At 38.9% G+C, this 17,108-nt stretch overlaps 1 pseudogene; it reads left to right on the top strand.

The window, feature by feature from the left end:
* The first annotated feature begins 7,809 nt into the window (after positions 1 to 7,809).
* Gm15112 lies at positions 7,810 to 12,241 on the top strand (annotated as a pseudogene).
* Positions 12,242 to 17,108: the final 4,867 nt, after the last annotated feature.

Genomic DNA, 17,108 nt, shown 5'->3' on the forward strand with positions numbered 1-17,108 from the left:
TGTGCCACACTTAGACACTTAGACAACAGAAAACATACAAGACGCACACAAACAAACGTACCTCCAAGGGGTCTTTCAGGGTTCCTTGGTGTCACGCAGATCTCGGTGGGACCTTCAAATGATAGAACATAGTGGGGAATCCCCTACTCAATACCCTATATGGTGTGCACCCAAAAAAATCCCGAAGGGCCATCTTGATGTAATTAGACGAGGTAGTTTAATTATGGAGCTCCAAACTCACATGCATCCCACACAGGAGATAAGGATGTCAGCCACGAGGCTTGAAAGCTAGGAGTTTTTATGGGGTAAGGGGCTTAGGGGTGTGGAATTGAGCATAGTGACACACTATTGTCTTATTCAAACATCAGCAGAAAAATTACATGTATGTGCAGGGTGTCAGAGTTCTGTGAGTTGTTGACTCAGTTTAGATAGATCTGTATGTCCTCACATTCCTCTTTATCTTTAAGGTTAAGCTATTCCCAGTAATGTTTTAACTACAGGGCATACCTGGGTTTGTTTTTCCTTTTTCTCAGCCCCAGGCAGCCTCTAGGCTCACAAACAACCAACAATTTCTGAGTACATTTTATGACTTACAGGTCTTGAAATTTCATCTTTCTTTCAATCCTATTTTTTTCTCACCTCTGACACCATATAGTTAAGAACATTGGGTGGACTGTTTCCTCAAACAACATGGATTGATTCCCCTCATATGGCCGTCTTCTGGACTGCACAGGCATCAGGTACACACTTGTGTCACAGGCAAAATGGAGGCAAAATAACCAAAAAGATGAACTGAGAAATCAAAATGAAAAGAAATAAAACAAATTGAAATTAGTGTGAACAGAATTATTTAGAGCCCGTTAGTAATGATCAGGATTTCCCTAGTATACAACAGAGAATACATTTAAGGAGCTAGTAGAAAAGCTTGTGGCATGATGAAGTTCTTCCAGGTTTTCCAGCCCAGCGGTTGAACTTTGTGAAAATGCCCCCTGGGAGCAGAGTAATCTTGTCTCTAAAGCCATGTGCCTAAAAGTAAAATTTTAAATATTTATATTTCAAGTGACAGAAGAAGTGAGCATTAATTTCCTTGGTTTCCTTGATTGTTCTTAGGAAACATTATTAGAAGTTGTTTGAGGAGGAAGAGAATAAAGGGTCACTTTCTGGTCTGCCATATTAGCGTATTAATTTCCTTAACTAATGGCAGAACTTTCAGTCTTATATTCTTTGCGGTGTACCAAGCCAATATGAGAGTCTAAAGTTGGGCCTTTGGGAGGGTATGGATAGACGAAGAGGTAGTAACTGTTTTTTTTGTTGTTGTTGTTTTGTTTTTTTGTTTTTGTGTGTGTGTGTGTTTTTTTTTTTTTTTTCGTTTAGAAAATATCTTTCCTTTCAGACTGCCTATTGAGCACTCTTCAACCCCAGTTTCCCCTTTTTTTTTTCTGCTACTGGGTTCTGGGGTCATGAGATCCAAAACATGGCTATTTAACTACAGGTCCCTGGTATCAAAATCCATACAATGCTTTCCAGAACACACATGCAAGTACATGGCCACATAGATATGCACATACAAATACTTACAAAATAAATATATAAAAGGTCCAAGATGTCATTCTTATACTTGCCATTATTAGTAATATCCCAAAGTACATTATAAATGTTACTTAAGGTAAAAGGTGTTAAATATACCAGAATTGGATTTAAAGGCAAACAAATGCCTAAAATTGTGGCTCTCTGTTTACCAAATGTATCTTTTGAACAGTAAAACAAAAAAGTCCTGTTTCAGAGTTCTGTGGTATTCTCTTGCATTAACAAGACAGTATAACAGATGTCCTCAACTATAGTCACAAAAATATTTATGGAGTGTACACTATTAATTTAACACTTGGCACTCTAATATGTGAGCAATGAGCAATGCTCTCTTCTTAAATTTCCAATTATCTAGTTAAGAAAGCCACTAAGGAAATCTGTACAATCCCCATTTTTCAGGCTTCTGGAAATAAGTATAGCATGAATCTCAGAGAGTGAGAGAAACCTGTCACTTAACTTGTCTCCACCCATCATAGGTGATGAAACCCAGGGTCTCCCATGTACTGGAGCAGAGACTCATGAATTTTCCCCCATCTCCTCTGTCACATTCTTTAGAGTGTCCACTGTATGAAGTACTTTCTCAGTTGTGATTCAGTGTGTAGAAAACTTGTCTTGTATTAATATTTTGTAATTATTGAATAATGCTCTCACAAAATTAATGCTCCAGATAAAAGTATTAATAGAATTTACAAGGTAACGAGGGTCCTCAGTCTAAAATTTCTTTGCTTGAGTTTTTAATAAATGTTGTATGGGATCATTCCTGTATAAAAATGGAGAGCACACACCTGGAAATGTAGTTAACCTTGTACTTTACATGCCTAACACAGATAAATACCTGCATTCAATATAATGGTACATGCTTATAATCCCCCTCCAGTAATGGAGCATAGTGGATGTAGATCTGAATGTTGTATTCACAAGACCCTCAGTTTCCTACTCCAGGTCCACAGACAGATTGTTTTCAGGCTCTTCATAAAAGACTGGACGTGGAGGCTCACCCTGTCAGAAGACTGGGGCAGGTGAAACAGGTTTATATAATTTTGAGTAAAATCTGAACCGCAAAGTGATACCTGGTCTCAACGATGTGCAAAACATACATTTTAAAAAACAGGGTTCTTTGGTTTTGCTTTTGATTTTCTTTTTAAATGACCGTAGTATTGCTTGTAAAACATTTTGCCAATCCTAATCTGTGCTCCTTTGGATGCTGTGGCTATGGTGATTTGGGGACAGCAGTTGTAGGATCCATGACACTAGGTACATATGTAGCAGAGGGTGGGCTTATCTGATATCAATGGGAAGGGAGGCCATTGGTCCTGTGGAGGCTTGATGTCCCAGTGTAGTGGGAAGCTAGATCTGTGAGGTGGGAGTGGGTGAGTATGTGGAGGAGCACACTCATCAAGTCAAAGGAGAGTGGGGAGAATGGGGAGGTGGAGTTTGTGGAGGGGTAACAGGGAAGGGGATGTTATTTGAAACGTAAATGCATAAAAGGAATAATAAAAATAAAATAAAATAAAAACAGGAGAACAGTCAAAGGCCTGCATTTGTAAACTGTGTTTGTTCAGAAGTAGGGTGCAGCTTAGTTTGCAGAGTGCTTGATGAGCATGCACAAAGTACTGAGTTTTATCCTCAGCACAGCCAACCACCTGGAAAAGCAGCTTGCATCCAAGGCAGCTTGGATGCTGGGAAGTGTTTGCTGATGTTAACTTGAAATGGCTGTCTCCAGAAAGGCTGTGCCAGCGCCTGACAGATACAGAGGTAGGGTAGATGCTCACAGCCAGCCATTGGTCTGAGTTTGGGGTTCCATGATGGAAGAGTTGGAGAAGTGATTCAAGGAGCTGAGGGGGTTTTGCAGCCCCATGGAGGGAGTAACAGTGTCAACAGGCCAGACTCCACCACCCCCACCCCCATAGCTAACGGGAAGTAGACCACCAAGCAAAGAATACACATGGAGGAACCCATGTTGCTGGTCACATATGAGGCAGAGAAGGATGAGAGGTCTTTGGGCCTGAGGGTGTTCATTGCTCTGGTGTAAGGAAATGCCAGAGCAGGAAGAAGGGAGTGCTCAGGTGGGTAGAAGAGCACCCTCATAGAGGGAGGGAGAGTGGGAATGGGATAGGGCATTTTAAGGTATTATATAGGCATCTGGTGTTAGACAGTGGCTGAACAGGAAAATTGCCTGCAGGGTAAGAGCACATGCAGAAGAATAATGAAGACCTGGAACCCATACAAAAAGCAGAGCTTGGTCTTGGTCAAGGGTACATCTGTAATCCCAGTGTTGTTAGAATGGAGATAGGATCTGACTAGCTGTGACTTAGCTCGAAGTACTGTAAGAGGCCCTATCTCAAGGGAGGAATTTGGAAAGTAAGAGCAGGACACCTGATGACACCTTCACTCAACCTCCTTGAAGCTAATAAGTATGTGCTCTCACCCTTTCTCTCTCTCTCTCTCTCTCTCTCTCTCTCTCACACACACACACACACACACACACACACACACACACACACACATAGAGGGAATTCTGGGAACATTATTTTGTGAAGGAATAGGTTACAATTTTAAGCACAGTCTCCATTCTGTGGTGCAGAGATGAAATACTTCCTTCTGACTGGAACAAGTGAGTTTGACAGAAAGTGGTCTAGAACTTGCAGGATAAGATTTTTGATACTAATTTTGGTTTGGTTTGATTTGGTTTAGGTTTAGATTTTCCTTTGTTTGTTTGTTTTATTTGTTTATTTTCATGGATTGGACCCAGGACTTTACACTCACTAAGCAAGTGTTCTACCACTGAGAACCATCCTAGGCTCCTTAAAAGGTTTTTTGATTTTCATCTTTGTTGGTTTGAAATGATATTTCATGGAAGCCAGACTGCCTATGTAGTGATGACATTAACTCCAGATTCTCTCCTTTCCATCTTCTGGAATTACAGACACTGTACCACTACCCCTAGTTTTATGGAGTGCTTAGGCTCTAGCCACGGAAGATATGTATGATAGACAAGGACTCTATCAATTTAACTACATCCCCAGGCCAAAGTTTAGGGTATAGTTGATAAATTTAGAAAGAAAATGTGTTCACTTTTGCTGTTGTCCAAGATACTCCCAACTGAAAATATTGTAAAATATATTGAAATTGAACATCTATGCATAGCAAATAGTTTTGAACCATTCAAGAATTGCATCACTGAGAAAAGTAAAGAAAACCAAAGTGGTGATAGTGAACCTTTCATGCAACCAAATTTCTGGTAGCAATGAGACAAGTGCTAGGTTTATAGGCAAGAGCTATTACACCCTGACTATATAAAAATGTTTTGAGAGGTTCTTGCCACATATGCCTAACCAATTAAGTTGGATCTCTGGGATCCTTGTAGAAGTTGGTGGAGAAAGTAGGTTCATGCAAAGTTGGCTTCTGACTTCTGCATGTACACCACAGAATACACACCCACACATATCATGGATAAAATACACAATAGTTTTCACTATTATAAGAAAATTAGAATTTAGTTCCTTAAGTTTATGAATCTTGTAGTACCTGATTTGATGTAAATGATTTCTTATGAGAACCATTGTCCTTTTCATGCTGAGTATGTACTGGACAACTGTGCTACAATCCCAGCCCAGAAAATATTCCTTACATAAATATGATTAGTTTATAATTATATTCAAGTTTTGCATTTATAATATTCTCTGTGCTAGCACTTTCTTCCTAATGTCAGTTACTTTGACCATTTAGAAGTGTTTTAGCAGGGCATGGTAATGCCAGATATAGGGGTATTTTGCTTGCTAAGCAACATATACTAGTTTAAAGCTAGATTTTTTTAGTACTGTCCATATAATGTTAGTCACTTACTCTTATGGATTATCATAGACACTTGTCAAAGTGTTTACTGTCTCCTTTTGAGTGATTCACTAATCTGCCTCTCTGGTTTAAGAGCTGAAAAGAATGGAAATAAAGCTAAGTCATTACCAGATCCATTTATTTCAATTGTACCAAGCCAACTTTTTGCTACCTTTATAGCATTTCTTTTCCACTCACTTAGTTTTTCTCCCTAGAATTAAGTATTTGTTTACATTCAAATATAAATTTTTAATGACCAGTGGTGAGAGAATAATTTGGAATATTTTCTTTGATCTTAAGGAGTTGTATTACAGAACATTCTTAAATGTAGATGTAGCTCATTTGGTAGGGTACTTAGCTAGCATGCATGAAACCCTGAGTTCAATCCTCATTACCATGTAGTACCATTTGTAGTGGCAAGTGTCTTTAATCCTAGTGTTGAAGAGGATGAAGGGGGAGTTTAAAAGTTCAAGATCACAATTGAATATGTAGTAAGTTACTGGTTGTCATAAAATTCTACAAGCTCCACCCAAAATATCTCTTTTTTCTTAATTAGGATGCCAAATGGTTTAGTTGGTAAAATGCACAAGACAGCTAATTTTCATTATTTTTATGTTACATTCATATAATTATCCTTGTGAAAGTGACATGGTCTATAGGTTGGTTCCATAAACTAGTACATAAAAAGTATTGTCATTCATTCTATGAGAAAATCACTGACAGAAATAGTCTTGAGAAGCTGATGTGGTGGTACAAGCCTATAATTCCAAACTTCATGAGAATCACATGTTTCAGTCTAACCTAAACATTTTAATGAGAATTTCTCAAAAAAGCAAAGGAGGGGAGGAATATAGGAAGTAAGAAAAGAAGGAGGGGTTTCAAAAATACACTTATGGCTTAAATAAATCATCGACTGTCTTATTTATATTATATAACTGGGATCCTTTGCAGACAAGACAAGTCAACAGAGACAGATGAACAAGGAGCAATGGAAATCAATCAGAAGAGAGACAGCTAAAATTAGAAAGAAACCAATTTTTCTTCAGGTGATTACATGGCCTCTCCCAATCTCATGACCACCACATTGGCAGATATCATGGCCATTATTCCAGAAGATCACATAGCTGATTCAGGAGAGCTCCTATTCACTCAGATAGATCTCATGTCTACTCAGGTAGAACTAATAGCTCTACAGATAGACCACACCATGACCTCTCAGAAAGTCCACATCATAACCATTCAGATATAGTACACTATGACCTCTCAGATAGACCATATCATGTCCTATTAGTTAGACTACACCATTGACCTCCCAGATAGACTGTATCATGACCTCTCAGATAGACTGCATCATGCACTCTCAGACCACATCCTGACCTCTCAGGAATGCCACACCAGGACCTCCCAGTTAAACCACTTTATGACCTATCAGGTAGACAACCACATGATAATTCAAGTAGACCATATCATGAGTAAGCAGTTAGACCATATCATGACCTCTCAGGTATACCACACCATGACCTCTCAGAGAGACCACACCATGAACTCTCAGATAGACCATATCCTTACCTCTCAGGTAGACCACACCATGACCTCTCAGACCACACCATGAAGTTTCAGGTAGACCACTTCATGACCTCTCAGGTATACCACACCATGACTGCTCAGATATACTACACCATGACCACTCAGATATACCATACCATGACCTCCCAGTTAGACCACATCTTGACCACTCAGTTAGACCACTTCATGACCTCTCAGGTAGACCACATCATGACTACTTAGGTACACCATGTCAATACCACTCAGGTAGACAAACTCATAATAATTCAAGTAGACCATACCATGAGTAATCAGGTAGACCATATCATGACCACTCAGATAGACCGCACCATGAACTCTCAGACCACTTCATAACTACTCAGGTAGACCACATCATAACCATACAGTTAGGCTTCAACATGGCCACTCAGATAGATTGCATCTTAAGCATACAGTGAGAGTTCTTCCCAGAAACTCAAGGATAGCTCATCCTGGCAATACAGAGAGAGAGATAATCAAGTCCAAAGAGGGAGAGCTCATGATAACCATACATAGTTAGCTCAACTTATTATGACAGCCCATTTCATCATGACCACTCAGGGAGAGCTTATCATGGTCATGCAGGGAAAGCTCAAAACAACTAGTCATGGAGAGCTCATAACAACCAGTCATGGAGAGATCATAACATCCAGTCACAGAGAGGTCATGACAACCAGACATGGAGAGGTCATAATAATCATTCATGGAGTGCTTGTAACATCTGGTCACAGAGAGATCATTATGACCGTTCATTGAGATCTAGTACCATCCAGTCATGGATGCCTCATGAAGCAGAAAGATACCATGGTTGAAGAGGAAGAAATGGACCAAGGGATGCATCACCACCAGGAACTAAGACAGAAATTGACAAGTAGAAACAAAATCAGTACTTTATCTATGTTAGTACAATGTTTGGAATGATATAGAAATGTATAAGCATTTCTGTGTCTTTTTAAAAAGATTTATTTATTTATTATAAGTAAGTACACTATAGCTGTCTTCAGATACACCAGAAGAGGGCATCAGATCTCACTACAGATGGCTTTGAGCCACCATGTGGTTGCTGAGATTTGAACTCAGGACCTTTGGAAGATCAGTCAGTGCTCCTAACCACTGAGGATCTCTCTAGCCCCCATATCTGTGTCTAAATAACTAAATTTGTATTTTCTCAATTCAGACACTATTCCACACCATCAGAGAAACTTGTCTACTAACAAACTATAGAAATATCCTTGAAAGGATAGTCTTTCAGACACTGTTCCAATTCAGGTATGTATTGGAACAATTTTCTGGTTCATAATATCAACTCACATGCATATGCAATTGCCTAAGATTGTTTACTAGTTTCTGGCATTTCCTACTAGGCCTATGCACTACTCAGAGTAGCTACTCCCTTTGCATCTTCCAAGCTGGTAAGCAAGATAATATACCAACAGATTATGCTAAATTGATATGATAGAGTATGACTCATGGTAATCAACCTGTTTCTTTATCTCCTTGCTTAGGAGTCATTAAGGCTTTATCAGGCAAATTATCTCCCCCTCTGTGTGTGTTTGTATGTATGTGAGTGTATATATCTGTATGAAAGAGTGTGTATGTTGTTGTGCTAATTGTGATAGAGTCTGTACACATTAGGCAAGTGATTTATGTCTAAGACACAACCTCAGCCCAACAAGTATATCTTACAGCAGTTTCTCCAAATCCACTCTCCAAAGTGTATGCTCTCTTTAGCTGTATGTTCTTGCCTTCAAATTATATGAGGCAAACAGGGCAACAGCCATAAGCTATGTTATTTTGGGAGTCTCTTCTATTCCTGTGTCTAACACTTGAAGAGGAGGTTTCCCATACCTAGCACAGGGCTTATGTTAGGTAGTCTATGATCCTTGTTGCAAGAACTGGCACTTAGAATTGTAAAACTTCATTCAAACTACATACGTAAATCTCTTTAAATATGCACTTACAGATTCAACACAATCCCCATCAAAATACAAACTCAATTATTCATTGACTTAGAAAGGGCAATTTGCAAATTCATCTGGAAAAATAAAAAAAACCTAGGATATGAAAAACTATTCTGAACAATAAAAGCACCTGTGGTGGAATTACCATGCATGACAATAAGCTGTACTACAGAGCAATTGTGATTAAAAACTGCATGATACTGGTACAGTGACAGACAGGTAGATAAATGGAATAAAATTGAAGACCCAGAAATGAATCCACACAGCTTTGGTCACTTGATCTTTGACAATGGACCTAAAACCATCCAGTGGAAAAAAGACAGCATTCTCAACCAATGGTGGTGGCACAATTGGTGGTTATCATGAAGAAGAATGTGAATTGATCAATTCTTATCTCCTTGTACAAAGCTCAAGTCTAAGTGGATCAATTAGCTCCACATAAGACCAGAGACACTGAAATTAATAGAGGAGAAATTAGGGAAAAACCTCGAAGATATGGGAACAGGGGAAAATTCCTAAACAGAACAGTAATGGCTTGAGCGATAAGATCAAGAATTGACAAATGGTACCTCATAAAATTGCAAAGCTTCTGTAAGGCAAAAGACACTGCCAATAAGACAAAAAGGCCACCAACAGATTGGGAAAGGATTTTTACCAACCCTAAATCTGATAGGGGAATAATATCCAATATATACAAAGAGCTCAAGAAGCTGGACTCCAGAAATTCAAATAACCCCATTAAAAATGGGGTTCAGAGCTAAACAAAGAATTCTCAACTGAGGAATACTGAATGGCTGAGAAGCACCTGAAAAAAAGTTCAACATCCTTAATCATCAGGGAAATGCAAATCAAAACAACACTGAGATTCCACCTTACACCAGTGAGAATGGCTAGGATCAAAAATTCAGGTGACAGCAAATGCTGGCAAGGATGTGGAGAAAGAGGAACACTCCTCCATGGATGGTGGGATTGAACCCTTGTACAACCACTCTGGAAGTCATTGTGGAGGTTCCTCAGAAAATTGGATATCATACTCATGGATGATCCATCAATACCTCTCCTGAGCATATACCCAGAAGAAGTTCCAACTGGTAATAAGAACACATGCTCCAATATGTTCATAGCAACCTTATTTATAATAGCCAGAAGCTGGAAAGAACCCAGATGTCCATCAACAGAAGAATGGATACAGAAAATATGGTACATTTACACAATGGAGTACTACTCAGCTATTAAAAATGGATTTATGAAATTCTTGGACAAATGGATGTATGTGGAGGATATCATCCTTAGTGAGGTAACCCTATCACAAAAGAAGTCATTAGATATGCACTCACTGATAAGTGAATATAAGCCCAGTAACATAGAACACCCAAGATACAATTTGCAAAATACAAGAAAATCAAGAAGAGGGAAGACCAATGGGTGAATACTTCATTACTCCTTAGAATAGGGAACAAAATACCCATGAAAGGAGTTACAAAGACAAAGAATGGAGCTAAGATGAAAGGATGGACTATCCCTAGACTTCCCCACCCAGGGATCCATCCCATAATCAGCCACCAAACTCAGACACTATTTCATATGCCAGAAAGATTTTGCTGAAGGGACCCTGTTATAGGTGTCTCGTATGAGGCTATGCCAGTGCCTGGCAAATAGAGAAGTGGATGCTCATAGTCATCTATAGGATGGAACACAGGGCCCCCAATGGAGGAGGTAGAGAAGGTACACATTGAACTGAAGGGGTCTGCAAACCTATAGGTGTAAGAACAGTATGAACTTAACAGTACCCCAGAGCTCGTGTCTCTAGCTGCATATGTAGCAGATGGCCTAATTGGCCATCAGTGGGAATACAGGCCCCTTGGTATTGCAAACTTTATATACCTCAGTACAGGGGAATGTGAGGGCCAAGACACAGGAGTGGTTCGGTAGGGGAGCAGGTTGGAAGGAGGGTTTTTGGAATTTTCAGAATACCATATGAAATGTATATAAAGAAAATATCGAAAAAATACACTCATGGCTTAATCAAATCATAGACTATCTCATTTATATTATATAACTGGGACCCTTTGCAGACATGACAAGTCAGCAGAGACAATCGAACAAGGAGGAATGGAAACCAATCAGAAGAGAGAGAGAGCTACAACTAGAAAGAAACCAATTTTTCTCCAGGAGATGACATGGCCTCTCCCAATCTCATGACACCACATTGGCAGATCTTATGGTGACTATTCCAGAATATCATATAGTTGATTCAGGGGAGCTCCTATTTTCACTCAGATAGATCTCATGTCTACTAGGTAGAACTAATAATTATACAGTGACCAACACCATGAACTGTCAGGTAGACCACATCATAACCATTCAAATATACTACACTATGACCTCTCAAATAGACCACATTATGACCTCTCAGATAGACCACATCATGATCTCTCAGATAGTCTACATCATGACGTCTCAGATAGACCGCATCATGACCTCTCAGATAGACCAAATCTTGACCTCTCAGTAAGACCACACCATGACCTCTCAGGTAAACCACACCATGACTAGTCAGACCACTTCCTGACCGCTCAGGTAGACCACTTCCTGACCTCTCAGGTAGACCAATTCCTCACCTCTCAGGTAGACCACGTCCTGACCTCTCAGGTAGACCATACCATGACTAGTCAGCTAGATCATTTCCTGACCTCTCAGGTGGGCAACTTCATGACTACTCAGGTAGACCACATCAAAACCATGCAGGTAGGCTTCAATATAGCGACTCAGATAGATATCATCTTACCCATACAGAGAGAGTTGTTCCTAACTACTCAGGGATAGCTGATCCTGGCCACACAGAGAGAGATAATCAAGCCCAAAGAGGGAGAGCTCATGATAACCATACAGGGTTAGCTCATCACAACCATGACGGCAGATCTCATCATGAACACTCAGGGAGACCTTATCATGGCCATGCAATGAGAGCTCATAACAACCAGTCATGGAGAGATCTTACCCAGTCATGGAGAGGTCGGAACAACCAGTCATAGAGAGGTCATGACAACCAGTCACAGAGAGGTCATGACAACCAGTCACGTAGAGGTCATAATAATCAGTCATGGAGAGCTCATAACATCCGGTCACGGAGAGATCGTTATGACACCTCATTGAGATCAAGTAGCATCCAGTCATGGATGCTTCATGAAGGAGAAAGATTCCATGGTCCAAGAGGAAGAAATGGACCAAGGGATGCATCACCACCCGGAACTGAGCCAGAAATTGACAGGTAGAAACAAAATCAGTACTTTATCAATGTTAGTACAATGTTTGGAATGATATAGAAAAGTATAAGAATTTCTGTGTCTTAATAAAAAAATTTGTATTTTCCCAATTCAGACACTGCTGCACACAGTAGGAAAAACTTGTCTAGTAACAAACTATAGAAATGATCCCTAAAGGATAGTCTTTCAAACACTGTTCCAATTCAGGAGTGTATGGGAACAATTTTGTGGCTCATGATATCAACTCACATGCATATGCGATGGCTTAAGATTATTTCCCAGTTTCTGGCCTTTCCTACTAGGCCTATGCACGACTCAGCGTAGCTACTCCTTTTGCATCTTCCAAGCTAGTAAGCAAGAAAATATACCAACAAATTGTGTGAAATTGATATGATAGGATATAACTAATGGTAATCAACCTGTTTCTTTCCTTTATCTCCTTCCTTAGGAGCCTTAAAGGCTTCATCAGACAGATTATCTCACCTTCTTTGTGTGTTTTCATGTATGGGACTGTATGTATCTGTGTGAGAGAGTGTGCATATTTGTGTGTGTGTGAGTTTGTATGTTGTTGTGCAAATTGTGATAGAGCCTGTACACATTAGGCAAGTGATTTATGTCTAAGCCCAACAAGTATATCTTACAGCAGTTTCTCCAAATCCACTCTCCAAAGTGTATGCTGTCTTTAGCTATAGGATCTTGCCTTCAAATTATGTGAGGCAAACAGGGCAACAGCAGTAGCCAATATTATTTTGGGAGTCTCTTCTATTGCTGTGTCTAACACTTGTAGAGCAGGTTTCCTATACCTAGCACAGGATTTATGTTAGGTAGTCTATGATCCTTGTGCCGAGAGCTGGCACTTAAAATTGTAAAACTTCATTCAAACTACATACATTCATATGTTTAAATATGCACATACATAAGTATTTTATTAATATTTTTAATTTCTTACTGGATATTTTCTTTATTTACATTTTAAATGTCCCCATTCCCAGTCACCCCCCAAAACCCCTATCCAGTCCACCCTCCCTGCTTCAATGATAGTATTCCCCCACCCATCCACCCACTCCCACTTACCTGCCCTCCAATTACCCTACACTGGGACACCGAGACTTCACAAGACCAAGGTCCTACCATTCATGTACAACAAGGCCATCTTCTGCTACATATGCAGCTAGAGCCATGTGTCACCCCATGTGTACTCTTTGCTTAATCATTTAGTCCCTGGGAGCTCTGGAGTATCTGGTTGGTTCATATTGTTGTTCCTCCGATGGGGCTGCAACCCCATTCAACTCCTTCAGTACTTTATCTATCTCCTCCATTGGGGAACCTATGCTCAGTTCCATGGTTGGCTGTGAGCATCCCCCTCTGTATTTGTCAGGCATTGGCAGAGCCTCTCAGGAGACAGCTATATCTGGCTCCTGTCAGCAAGCACTACTTGGCATCCTGCAATAGTGTCTGGATTTGGTAACTGTATTTGGGATGGATCCACAGTTGGGGCAATCTCTGGATAGCCTTTCCGTCAGCTCCACACTTTGTGTATGTAAGTCCTCCTATGGGTATTTTATTCCATATTCTAAGGACCGAAGTATCCACACTTTTGTCTTCCTTCTTCTTGAGGTTCATGTAGTCTGTGAATTATATCTTGGGTAATACGAACATGAATTATATCTTGGGTATTATCAGTAAGCATATACAATATGTGTTCTTTTAGTGGCTGGGTTATTAATTCACTCAGAATGATTTTTTTCTAGTTCCAAACATTTGACTAAGAATTTCATGAAGTCATTGTTTTTAATACCTGAGTAGTATTGTGTAAATGTGCCACAATTTCTGTATTCATTCCTCTGTTGAAGGACATGTGTGTTCTTTTCAGCTTCTGGCTATTATAAATATGGCTTCTAAGAATATGGTGGAGCAAGTGTCCTTGTTATATGTTAGAACACCTTTTCGGTATATTCCCAGGAGCGGTATAGCTGGATCCTCAGGTAGTAACTATTATGTCCAACTTTTCTTAAGGAACTGCCAGACTGGTTTCCAGTGTGGTTGTATCAGCTTGCAATCCCACCAAAAATGGAGGAGAGTTCTTCTTTCTCCACATCCTTTTAATGATTGCTTTTGTTTCTTAAGGGTTATGGGGCTGTATAGATGGGTTAGCTTTGTCATATTGTATCTGCTTAGAATATTGTCCATTTTATCCAGATTTTCCAATTTAGTTGTATATAGGCTTTTGTAGTAGGATCTGATTATTTTTTTTGTTACGTCTCAATTTTCTTTCTTTCTTTCTTTCTTTCTTTCTTTCTTTCTTTCTTTCTTTCTTTCTTTCTTTCTTTCTTTCTTTCTTTCTTTCTCACTTGGTAATTTCACAGTCACCCCTGGAATAATGACTCAAAACCCAATATACCATGACTATAAGAAAGTACTATCAATTGTTACTAATGTGGATATCAATGTTTTTAAATAATGGGATCATGGAATACCAGCATTAAAACATCTTCAAAACATTTTGATAAGAGGATAGTGTCTGATACAAACAGCAAAATATTTTCATGGTTTGTTTACATAGAAGTCTAAATAGGGACCATGTAAAATGATAGAATGAATGAATTTAGGGACTGAGAAAACTTCCTTCTTGATTTTCCTCTTACCTCCATAATGTTGCACATTTTTAAAGCTGACTGAGTAGTTTACCTTCAATTGTGGGTTTCTAGTATTTACATAATTCATCAAACTTTCAAAATGTAAAGAATATTGTGGCTATTGGCCTGCACTGTGTAGATTCATACTTTCAATTATGGAATTTATTTTTTTCCAGCTCATCATTATACATTTTCTTTTCTTTTCTTTATTTTTTTATTATTGGGTATTTATTACATTTACATTCCGAATGCTATCCCAAAAGTCCCCCACACCCTCCCATTCTTCTACATTGTGCCAGCACCATTTGTTGAAAATGCTGTCTTTTTTCCACTGGATAGTTTTAGCTCCCTTGTCAAAGAGCAAGTGACCATAGGTGTGTGGGTTCATCTCTGTCTCTTCAATTCTGTTCCATTGGTCTACTTGTCTGTCACTATACCAGTACCATGCAGTTTTGTTTTTTTTTTTTTTTTTTTTTATCCCAATTGCTCTGTAGTACAGCTTGAGGTCAGGCATGGTGATTCCACCAAGAGGTTTTTTTTTTTTTATCCTTGAGAAGAGTTTTTGCTATTCTAGGTTTTTTATTATTCCAGATGAATTCAGAGATTGCCCTTTCCAATTCGTTGAAGAATTGAGTAGGAATTTTGATGGGGATTGCATTGAATCTGTAGATTGCTTTTGGCAAGATAGCCATATTTACTATATTGATCCTGCCAATCCATGAGCATGGGAGATCTTTCCATCTTCTGAAATCTTCTTTAATTTCTTTCTTTAGAGACTAGAAGTCCTCATCATACAGAACTTTCACTTCCTTAGTTAGAGTCCTGCCAAGGTATTCTATATTATTTGTGACTATTGAGAAGGGTTTTGCTTCCCCAACTTCTTTCTCAGCCTGTTTATACTTTGTATAGAGAAATACCATTGACTTGTTTGAGTTAATTTTATATACAGTTACTACATTGAACCTCTTTATCGGTTTAGGAGTCCTGTGGTGGAATTTTTAGGGTCACTTATATATACTATCATATCATCTGCAAAAAGTGATATTTTGACTTCTTCCTTTCCAATTTGTATCCCCTTGATCTTCTTTTGTTGTCGAATTGCTCTGGCTAGGATTTCAAGTACAATGTTGAATACGTAGGGAGAAAGTGGGCAGCTTTTTCTAATCCCTGATTTTAGTTGGATTGCTTACAGCTTCTCACCATTTACTTTGACGTTGGCTACTGGTTTGCTGTAGATTGTTTTTATCAAGTTTAGGTATGGGCCTTGAATTTCTGATCTTTCCAAGATTTTTATCATGAATGGGTGTTGGATTTTGTCAAATGCTTTCTCAGCATCTAACGAGATGATCATATGGTTTTTGTCTTTGAGTTTGTTTATTTGATGGATTTCCATATATTAAACCATCCCTGCATCCCTGGAATAAAACATACTTGGTCAGGATGGATGATTGTTTTGATGTGTTCTTGGATTTGGTTAGCGAGAATTTTATTGAATATTTTTGCATTGATATTCATAAGGGAAATTGGTTTGAAGTTCTCTATCTTTGTTAGGTATTTCTGTGGTTTATGTATCAGAGTAATTGTGGTTTCACAGAATGAATTCGGTAGAGTTCCTTCTGCTTCTATTTTGTGGAATAGCTTTTGAAGAACTGGAATTAGATCTTTGAAGCTCTGATAGAACTCTGCACTAAACCCAACTGGTCCTATTTTTTTGTTTGTTTGTTTGTTTGGTTGGTTTTTATTTTATTTATTTATTTTTGGGGGGGCAGACTATTAATGACTGCTTCTTTTTCTTTAGGGGATATAGGACTGTTTAGATCATTAACCTGATCCTGATATAACTTTGGTACCTGGTATCTCTCTTGAAATTTGTCCATGTCATCCAAGTTCTCCAGTTTTGTTGAATATAGCATTTTGTAGAAGGATCTGTTGGTGTTTTGGATTTCTTCAGGGTCTGTTGGTATATCTCCCATTTCATTTCTGATTTTGTTAATTAGGATGCAGTCCCTGTGCCCTTTAGTGAGTCTGGCTAAGGGTTTATCTATCTTGTTGGTTCTCTCAAAGAACCAGCTCCTCGTTTGGTTGACTTTTTGAATAGTTCTTTTTGTTTCCACTTGGTTGATTTCACCCCTGAGTTTGATTATTTCCTGCTGTCTATTCCTCTTGGGTGAATTTGCTTCCTTTTGTTCTAGAGCTTTTGGTGTGTTGTCAAGCTGCTCCTGTGTGTTCTCTCTAGTTTC

Source organism: Mus musculus, chromosome X (assembly GCF_000001635.26).
Source record: "Mus musculus strain C57BL/6J chromosome X, GRCm38.p6 C57BL/6J".
Classification (NCBI taxonomy): Eukaryota; Metazoa; Chordata; class Mammalia; order Rodentia; family Muridae; genus Mus; species Mus musculus.